This window comes from Pteropus alecto, unplaced genomic scaffold (genome assembly GCF_000325575.1).
Source record: "Pteropus alecto unplaced genomic scaffold, ASM32557v1 scaffold24, whole genome shotgun sequence".
NCBI classification, from domain to species: domain Eukaryota; kingdom Metazoa; phylum Chordata; class Mammalia; order Chiroptera; family Pteropodidae; genus Pteropus; species Pteropus alecto.
Window position 1 is genome coordinate 4,868,317 of NW_006439192.1, and position 10,686 is coordinate 4,879,002.

General features: G+C 47.4%; 1 protein-coding gene across 1 annotated transcript in view; it reads right to left on the reverse strand.

Annotated features, from left to right (window-relative positions):
- Window positions 1-9,793: 9,793 nt before the first annotated feature.
- Window positions 9,794-10,686, reverse strand: part of ZNF703 (zinc finger protein 703) — a 4,209-nt gene continuing 3,316 nt past the window's right edge. Inside the window, exon 2 of the mRNA XM_006916316.2 lies at window positions 9,794-10,686. This exon is cut by the window's right edge and continues 2,037 nt beyond it. The gene's annotated coding sequence lies outside the window, so the exon portion shown is untranslated.

Below are 10,686 nucleotides of genomic sequence, written 5' to 3' on the forward strand. Positions count from 1 at the left end.
CACTCTGAGAAACACTGGAAGATAAGAGAAAGAAAAAAGGACTTCGATGCTTGATCACTTTGGGGCTTTTGACATCCTATGATTTATGTCCCCAAGCTCCTGAGATCTATGGAGTAAAAGCAGAGAGGCCCACTTCTTACCACTGGGGTGTGTGACATAGCACTCAAGGAGAGCTTGGGTTATTATCCTCTTCAGTCCCCTCTCAGCCTGCTCTCTACACACCTCAAAGCTGCAAAGCTGTCCAGCAGGCCCTGCTCACTCAAGCCAGGCCTCACTCAGCTGTGACTTTTAACATTTTCCATATGTGGGGCTCTTCTGCATCGGAAAATGAGAGAGGAAGGGGAGTGATGCACAGGCTAGAGGTGGTTGTGAGTGGAGGTGAGGGGTGGGGGGGGGATGTCCGAGGGTTGGTGGGAAGGGTTTTTTGGGGGGTGTTGCTGTGAGGGGAAGGGCTGGGGGAACTCAACGGCAACACGTTCTAGCCTGTTGGGAGGACGGCTGTTGGCACCAGGAGAAATCCATCCAGCGGAGCCAACCCTCATTAATCATCCGGGCGGCTGAACTGCCAGCTCCTTTCAAGATCTTTCAAGAAGGGTTTTCACCCAAAATAGAGTTGAAAATGTGCTGGGCCCTACTCAGAATCTCATCAGTCTGGGCATTATGGGAAGTGTCAGGCAGGCTGTGACAGACAAGGCCCACTCTGTTCAAGGGGTCCTGACTCCCACAGCCTGTCATATCAAGCGCCTGATCAAATTTGACAGCTTCATTTGTACCTACAGAATAGATAAAAGGGGCTGTTCATTGAAACAAATGGAGGGGAAGGGGTAAGGGAGGGAAGGGAGGTGAGGGTGAGAGGGAGTGTGTGTGTGTGTGTGTGTGTGTTGGGAGGAGGGATGGTGCTGGGGGAGGGATGGAGGGGAGGGTGATGGTTAGGAGTAAGGGGTGCAAAGAAGGGTGCTCTCTAAGAATATTTTCTCCTCCAATGCTCCTAGAGAAGGGAGCGGGCTCAGGAGAGGCAGGTGAGCATCAAGAAAGGGATGGGTGCGAAGGCCCCACTTGTCAGTGTCACTATCAATAAGCTTGGATTCGGCCCCTCGCTGTGCTCTGGGCCCTGAAGCTGTAACTGGAGCCAGGGAGGTGGCCACTGGGAGCTGGAGAGGCCAGTGGGTGACTGTGACCAGGAAAGCTGGGTCAGCAAGTGTGATGCATGTTTCAATTCTAAGCCCTGAGCTGAATTTCGCAAAGAACCTTGCTTCCCTCTTGCTGCCGCTCCTTCATTGTGCTTAACTGTGCTATGTCTGTACCAAGGCTATCGCACCCCTTTGACTAGGCTGCTGGGTGACTACATTTATGACTGTGGCCCCGAAGCACTGACTCCCTTAAGTTATACTTGCAGGTACCTTTGAGCTCCCTGCAGACAAAAGCTGGTTGTTGTGAGCTGGAGGGATGTCCCCCAACACATCTTGCATAGTCAGGCTTTGCGCTTTGCTCAGGCTGCCCCACTGACCTTGAAGACCTCTCCTTCCTCCTCTGGGGCTTATATGAATGAATGAATCCTTCCAGCTCCCAGGGTGCTCTGAACACCTAGCACTTCTTATAGGTTCTCTTCATTTGGTAATGTCATACTGTTTTTTCACATTATTAGTATGTGTTTGTACTATTTTCCCTACTAGGTTGTAAGCGGTTAGATGCGAGGGGTCATGTCTTGTGCATCTTCTATCCTCCGATAGCATTTAGCACACATAGTAGGGTCCTAGGAAATATTTCTACAAGTCCATGTGCATTCAAGGCTCAGTTGTGACCATCAGAAATTGAGGCTGGCATCAGGAGATTTAAGGTTCCTCCCTGACCTATGGTCTTTAGAGGAGAGGATCGGAGGTCAGCAAGGCTCTGCCTATCCTTCCTCCACACATTGGAGCCTTCGAGAGATTTAGAGAAAGTCTCCCTTCTAGGCCAATACAGCTCAGGCCAGGTGTCATGAGTGACCGTGGAACCCCCACTTGGTCCTTTGGCCAGATCTCTTCATGTGGGGCACCATCAGCATGACATGACATGGAGGCTCTGGTGGCAGGAGTGTGGGTTTTGGAACTAGCTAGATTTGGTAAGGATCTCGCCTCTACTGCTTACTGGCTTTCTGACCTTGAGAAAATGTGTTCAATAAAGACTCACTGCAGAAAATTGTTGCTGGGATTAAATGAATCTTATATGGAAAATGCTTAGCACAGTGCCTGGCACACAGCAAGCACTCAATAAATGTTAGAGAGAAGGAAAAAGGCCATGCCTGGTCCCTGTTGCCCAGACTTTTTTCATTTCAATTTAGAGCACATACTGTTGATGGCACTTGTTTGGCAGTGACCAATGATCATTATCACTTTGAATCAATCCTTAGCTTTCTGTAAGTTTCACAGATGAAAGTACTGCTAGCATCCAATGCATTGAAGGTCCCTGCCCTTCTTGTAAGAAGTGGTTATTGATATGCTGCCTCGATACTCAAATAGGTGGTTCTTTGCGAGGCATCTGGTGGAGATCTCAGGACCACGAGGTATGCAGAAGTCCCAAATCTCTGAACTTCAGGGTCTCATAGCCTTGAGAGGTCTGTCCCAACTGGCTAGAGCATTCCGACCCTGGAGGCACCTGGTTCATATGATTTCAAATGTAAACTTTATTCAGGTAAACAGGGCTCAATGGATTTGGAAGGACCTTCTGTTTGGTAAGGCCTGAGGAAGCAGGGTAGAGGTGAGCTGGAGCGAGGGATGGGTGAGTTCTTATCCTGGCTTCTCCCTTATGGTGTGGCCCTTGGCAGTCACTGCATGCCTTTATCTTACCACAAACTCAGTTTTCTCCTGTGTACAATGAGCATGGGGAGGGCAGGATGGAGCTAATCACAGCATCTAGGCAACCCCTGTGATGGGCTGCCCTCCAGCTCTCCTTTACTTCTGGGCACAAGGGAGGGTCAACGTCCTGCCTTTGCAATTAGAAGGGGCTTTGCGATCAGTACTGGCCTGAGGATTATGAGCAGAGGTGACATACATCATTTTTTGCCTGAAACAGGTAATTATTCATGAAAGACTCTCCAGCTCTTCCCCTGCTGTGACCATTGAGAATGTTCCTTGTCAGTCAGTGGGCCTGATTAATTATGTTCAACACTGTGATGCTTTCTGATGTGTCGCCTTGTTTAGATTGAACTACAGTCCTCGGTTATTTAAACAAACACCGATCTAGGTGCTTCTGTGAAAGAAATTTGCAAATGTGATTGAAATCCTTAATCGGTTGAATTTAAGTGGCTCAAAAGAGAGATTAATCAGGTGAGCCCTTTAAAAGAGAGCTTACGCCTTCCTTGAGCTCAGGAACTCCAAACAGCTCATACCGGTAGAGTTTCAACTTGCTTGTGACATTCTCTTCCTGCCTGCCCTACAGACTTCTGACTTGCTTAGCTAGCCACCACAATTGCGTAAGCCAATGCCTTGAGATAAATCCCTTACTCTATTACTGGTTCTGTCTCTCTGGTCAAACTCTGACTGATACAGAGATCCCTATCAATCCATGAAGGAGATGTAGTATAAGTGAAAAATAAGTCTTTGTTGTGTTAATTTAAATCCCTGAGATTTTGGCATTGATTTGTTACCACAGCATCATCTAGCTTATACTGACTATTGCAACAGGATACTAGAGCTCTTAGTTTATCACATCTTAATTAGTTTATACATCTAGCTCTTTGAGGCAAGACTAGTTTCTCTCCCATTTTTTTTTTTAATCCCCAGAGAAGACCATAGTACCTAGTACGTAGCACCAGATAAGCCAAACTCCCTGTACTGAGCAGCATCTAAGTTCTTGGAAAGGAGGAGCAGGACCAATTTTGTTTGGATTGCATAGTGTCTAGCATTGTCACAACACCTGCAGGCACATGGCCAAAACATTTCGATGGGACTGTTCCCCTAATTCTATCCATCTGTAGCATCTAGACCCACCTAGATACTAAGGCTGAAGCTACTTGGCTTAGTGCAAAGGGTTTTATAGTCAGAACTATGTTAAAAATCCTGGCTCCACAGCTCTTTAACTGTGAGATCTTGGGCAATTTACTTAACTTTTCTAAATTTCGGTTTGCTCATTAAAGTGAACTAGAAGATTGTTGGAAGTAAGAAATGCCCAGTATATGTTATATTTAACTATGCCATGACACACACAAAATAATGCAGCTTGAGCTGCCCTAGGGTGGGCCTGGCCTATCATTTCTATACATTTGTTCGTGGTGCATGTATTCAAAGTTTTCAAAAGTAAGAAAGAAGAGCACAGTCACACTATTTCCTTTATGGACTGCATACAAGCCCATATATAACTTATACACTGCACATTCACATGTTCACATATCCAGGGGAGCAAACAGGACATGGGGAAACATGCAATGACATTTTTCCAATTACTGCTTCTATTCTAAAATCTGGTTCTGATTAAAACTCCAGAAGGATCATTTTATTTTATGTTTCAAAGAGCTGTGGAGATACCACTGCCCACTCAGAGCAAGGTTTCCCCCACTGTGGTTTGATTTTTATCTGCTTTTCATTTCTTTCCTTGCCAGTCCCATTTTCCAAAAGCAATTGGTTATAGGCTGTGAAAAATGTGATTCTTTTTGTAGACCTTGGTTTAACTTCACAGGATTCTCAACATTAATTGTCTGACCCATTTAAGTACCCACATAGTCTCTGAAATACCTGAATCACTCTATACTCAGCAGTTCATCAAATTAAAAAAATTTAATAATTCATTTTGTTGAAGCCAGTTCTCTAGGTGAAAAGTCCTCATTACAACGCTAGCATCACTGCCTCAGCTCCATCTCAGATCAGGCATTAGATTCTCATAGGAGCACTGGTCCCTGATGCCAAAAAAGTTGGGGACCACTGCATTGATTTCCATTTTGAAGTTTATAAAATACGGTCATTTCATTTTTTTCTCAGCCACTAAGATCGATTTTTTTTTCTAAGAGAAAGTTTTCCCAGTTCATCTGTGATCCAAATTCACTGACAGCTTTTCCTGTTTTAGGAAGTGTTAATAATGCTGGTGATATGCCACCACCCTGGAAGAATTTGGAAAGGCACTTCATTAAGGAAGAAGTTCAAACCATTTCCACGCCTGGAATGCTCTGTGGAGGGCGCAAGCTGATTCTGGAGAGGGTGGGTGGAAGAAAATTCAGATGCGTTGTTTATAGTGAAGCCTGTTCCTTGATGTGCTTTAGAAATGGAAATTATGGGCTCAGGGGCTCAAGTTCCAGCCCTCTCACTGCTAAGGAATGAAGGCCTCATCCATCTTTCCAGCATAGGAGGAACTAGGGAGCCTCCCAACAGATCGGTGCTGCCACGGAAGGTCCCCAACAGCAGCCCCCAGTCAACCCCCGCCCACTTCCAGTTCCTGCACAATCAGCATCTTATTATATCCTGTCCTATCCTCTACTGTGTGCACAGAACAATTTAGCACTTTATTAGATCAGCATAAATGCAGTTATATATAATGCTATCTGTCTCATGGGTATGTCTTATCTCTCCCCAGAAAAAAGAGCAGGAATTTTGTCAGTTTTCTTCTGTGCCTCATGGCATCCAGCATCGTGCTGGGCATATAGCAGGAATTCCATAAATTCTGTTTGCTGTGATGCCTGACCACCTGGAAATATAATCCTCAAACGGTGGGACACGTTTCCAAGGTGTCATTTTTCTATTTTGGCCAGTAGATATGTTATTTGTCAAAACATAAACTGTACAAGTAGAAAGAAGTCTCTATCACTCTTATGTTCCCCCCCCATTTATTTAAAAGTTGAAATCAACCACTGGCCTCATCAATTTCTGGCAAAGCCCCTGACCTTGTTCCTACCCCTGGACCATGGAGAGTTGCTTGGTTTCTGTTTTTGCCTGGCCTTGCCCCATAAGTCCCCTCCCTTGCCTCCTCCTGTGTTGGGTGCCTTTCCTGTACTTGAACTCAGTGGCTGACAGGTGGTTTGGGGGGACTGGAGGAGAAAATGTGGGCATGTTGAGAGTTACAATAGGGCAGGCTTTGTCCCGGCGCCGTGGTGTGTCTCCACTGACCTTGGAACTGAGTGGGGACAACTGAGGGGAGGCAGTTTCCTTCCCTCTCCGGGCTGCAGGTTTTTAATGTCTTCTTTGTTGGTCTGGGCCCCTGGAGACTGAACTGAAGGGAGAGACTTTGGGCTGACCCCTCCCTCCCGGACAAAATGGTGCATGCTTTTCCTGTTTAAACAGGGCGCAGTTGTGAAGTGCCCTGACTTCGCACACACCAAGGCCCGGCAACGGCTGCAATAAATCAATAGGAAAATAGAAGCTGCCAGTTAGACTAAACAAGTGCATTTGCAAAGACGGCTAGCCCTCATTAATCACTCTGACAGTCCTAAAAACACATTTCCCCTTTAATGACTGTATTTGGATAATCAGTGCTTTTTCCTCCTCAGTCAGAGTTTGAGTAACAGACAGCTGGTGTTATTACAGCCATTGGGGAGGGAGTGCTGGGATTAGGGTCGAGGAGAACCGTCCACTGGAGGTCTCCGAAAAACGGGGCTGGCTGTAAAGCTGTTGTTATGCAATGATGAGGGGAAGCTTTGTACTGCCATTGATGGCTCCCGGGCAGCCATGTGCAAGTTCCCCCAAAACCTTGACACCCACCTGCATTATGTGAACACAAAAGCCTCATGTTGGGTTTTATGAGCATTGGCAGATTTCACCGGGTGAGGGAGGAAGGAGTTTGTTTCTCTGGCAGTGAGGTAAGAAGATGGGTTGGTGTGATTTGGCTTTGTTTCCTTTAGGTGACTTTGGCTTTCAGGAGAAAGTTTGAAACCCAGCACATTCCTCTTTATAAATGATGTAACACATTAATGCACAGCACATTATGAAAATGGTAATTCAAACCCATAGTGCTCCAAATTAAACCATACATTATCGGATGCACTCAACCATCTATTTTACAAAAAGACAGGATGAATGAAATCAAATCAAACAGAAAACTGGAGTGCAGCTTCCCCTACAGAATGATTAATAAAGCCACGATAACCCAGATACATATCAGGAAGGAGTTAGCTCATATATTGAGAGACACACATCACAGGGTACTGGCGGGTAAGGCAGTTATGGCCGTCTGAAGATGGTAAAGGGTCCCACACCTCTCCCTAGGGCTGTAGATTTCTTCGGAGGTGGATTGAGGGAGGGCTGGGGTAGGTTGGGGGGGGTGGTGGGGGTTGGTAGTGGTGACTGGGAAGTTAAAATTGTTTGTGTCAAACCTGTATTTGAGTGTGAGCCTTTCCTCTTTCTCTCCTCCCTTTCTCCCAACTGCTGCCCACGAAGCCACAAAAATAACCAGGCAAGAGGTGTGAAAATATGACCTGGAGCCAGGAACGTCCAGTGTCTCAAGTTCCAGCTCTGTGGCTTCTACCCTTCCCGGTGCTTTGGCGCCTGGGAGAGATTAGGAGGAAGAGGAGGAAGAGGGCTAGGATGAGAAGGAGGTGAATTAGAAGGTGGAGGTAATTCTCAAAGAAAAGAGTTGCTGGATGAATTAATTATGTAAATAAGCAGTTGGTGGGGAGTATTATCTCTATTAAAACAGCAACTTTGTTTAATGAGAATTTAGCTACAGAAAGTAACAAATTCCCCACCAGCTAATTAAAACAGCCACATTTGTTAGGAATGTCATCCATTTATGGTGGAGAGAACTGACATTTCAGGGTGAGAACTGGGACACTCCAGACTATAATGCCTGCCCTTTGGTGTCACTATGGTAGTTGGGGGCAACCTTCCAGGTCTGCAGAGGAAGCTAATACATTCTGGGGATTGTCTGAGGAGTTTCTACACTGCATTTTCAGACCTCACGGTCAGCCAAGCAGCTACAGAAAAGCTTCTTTTGCTACCTGGAGAGCTTGCTATTGGAGATACTGAATCTCTTCCTTTCTCTGGTCCTAACAAGAGGTGGTCCTTAGGTGAGGAGGTCTGAACAAGTTTAAGAAAAAGTTTAAGTCCTCCTGCAGAGGGAGCAATTTCCAGCAGTTTTAGAAGGCAAAAAAAAAAAAAAAAAAAGTACCTAAGAGGAGGACTTGAGAGACAGGGAGGATGGGAAAGAAATAACCAATGGCAAACAAAAGAACAGAGAAAAAGGAAAATTAAAGCAAGTTGCTATATTTCATGTCTTTTAAAGGTTCAGGCCAATTCTCTAGAAGACCCTGAGCTGGTCTCAGGGAGGCTGCTCCAGCCCACTCAGCCTCTCCCTGACTCAGTCTCCCAGGTGCCTAATGATGCTAGCAGCCCTGGTCCCTACCCCAGGGACACGCACAGGGTTTTGTAGTGGCCAGCACTGACAGTTTCTGCAGAGGTTCTCTGGACTAGTGAAGGAATTTGCTCAGAAACCAAGATATAGGGGCGCCCCCCCCACACTCCCAAACCCAGATCCCCAAACCCACAAAAATATCTTATGCTGAGATTCTGTCAAGTCCGGATGGGATGACTCTGTGTTAGGCTGAGACCCCGCGCTGCGATTCTCTAGTGGAGTTTGGGGCCGGCTGGAACAGCGCGAGCAGAGAACATCTCTCCCACCCCTTGTGCACTTGACCTCGGGTCGACGGACGTTTCAGAAGTACGTAGTTTGCGGAGCACTAACTGCCCAATAAGTCGCCTTGCTCAGAAAAAGCAAAGCAAAAACAACACAACAGCAACAACAACAGATCCCAAAGCCGCGCAGCAACGGCCAGGACCGGGCGAGGAAGGCCATTTTGAGGTGCACCCAACAGGTGGCCCCGAGTCCTGGGCGCTGGATGCCGAGCCCACGCGCCTAGAGCGAGCAGGCGCCAGGAATCCCGCAGAGGCAACCTGCGCGGGCAGGCCTCGGCAGGCGTCCGCAGCTCGCCGCCCCAGGAAGATGTGGCCCGGGCCTCGTCGCCTCCAGCAACCATCCATCTTCTCCGACCTCGGGGACTCTCCGTGCAGTGCCCTGGTCCTCGCCCCATCATCTCTATAAACGGCACTCCAACCTCGCCTCCCCGAGGATACAGAAGTCAGTCAGTCGTGTGAGCTTAAGTAAACAGGGACCCAGTGGCTTCAAGGTCCCGAATAATAGCTGCACCTTCTCAGTAAAACCCAAATCCTGTTCAGATGTCTCTGGGAGCGAAGATAACTGAGGCAGACAACCCAGCACTGGCCTTGGGGGAGCCTCCAAGCCTTGCGAAGCACCTCTTTCAGCAGGTGCATTCACCTTTTGGTTTCAGGCGTGTAAAAGGCATTTTCAGTAAAGAGGAAAGCCTTGGCATTTAGACTGGGAAAAACACGCGAGGTGCCGTCGGGGTTGGCGCCAGTCGCTCGTCTTTCTGACACCAGGTGGCGCCAGAGGCACGTTGTCTTTGCTCACCCTTAGGGCTTTGGGACCATGCTGCCAGAAGTCTGTGTTTGAGCCCTGGATCCTGGTTCCTTTTCAGCCCCTTGTACCTCGAATCTAGGCCCAGAGGGTAATCCACATTTACACACTCCCCCCCACCCCCAACCTGTCCCCAGGAAATGTCAAGGTCTTTGAAGTGAAGTGAGGCTGGGAACTAAATCACCAAGTGGAAAAAAAAGAAAGGCGGTTTTACATTATTTGTAATGCATTGGCAGAAGTTTTGTTTTTTTCTTCCCTCTTTTTTGAGGACAGGCTTTAAACTCGTCCTTGAATGGAAATCTGAGAAGGAAACCATAACGTATTTTAAACAATAAAAAAAGGGTATCTGCTTAGGTGTCTGGAAGTAGGGTGGTGGGTGAGGGAAGAGAGAAACACCACGGTGTGAATATAGCCAAGTATTTCATTTATTAACAAAATAAGTCTTACCAAGGGAGAGTTCTATTCATCCCAAACAGGCTCCGCAGTCCCCCCATGCTGCTGTATTAAGACCAGGAGGAGGGATGGTGTGGGTAGAAGACCCTGGGCCCGAGTCTTCAATCCCAGTCACTGAGGGAGCCCATGGAAGCCCACTGCCAACTCGGGACTCTGTTGGGTCAGGCCTAGTAGGGGGTGACAGGGGCTGCTGTGATCTGTGTGCTCCCTGACTCTCCAACCTTCCCCCAATGGAGCTAAAAGGTTGTTCTGCCTGCTGATATCACCATTGGTCTGCTTTGGAGGGATCTAGCGAGGATAACTGACACCGCCCCCCACCTCAAGAGAGGGACCACTGCCCCAGTAAAGGAGAGAAAAACAATGACTGTAAAAGCTCTTCGCAAAATATAAAGAGCAAAGTTGCACACCAACAGGGCCTTCTTGGACTTATAATTGAATTAAAATGAGCCCTACAAGCCCCCTCCCACCCCCACCCCCCCACAAGTGGGCAGTGTGGCCACTGGGTGTTTGGGGCCTGGAAGAGTCTGGAAGTAGAAGGGCTCTGTCTGAGGCCACTTGGGCACTTCTTTCAGGGCTCTCTGTGCTCAGACCAAGTAAAGGAGGAAAGGCTCTAATTTTGGGAGCCAGGGCACAGATCAAGGACCCTAGGAGGAGAGGGTCTCAGGGGAGGAGTCACAGAGCAGAGTTCTGGGTCAACAGAGGCAAGACCTCCTGATACCAAGGCCCCTCCTTGCAACCCCCAAATTCGATACAAAAAAATATCTTCTCTCTGTTACTTGTACAAAAGAAAAAACAGAACCTCAAATGGAAGGAAACAAGAGGGAATGAAGGGAAAAGAAGGGA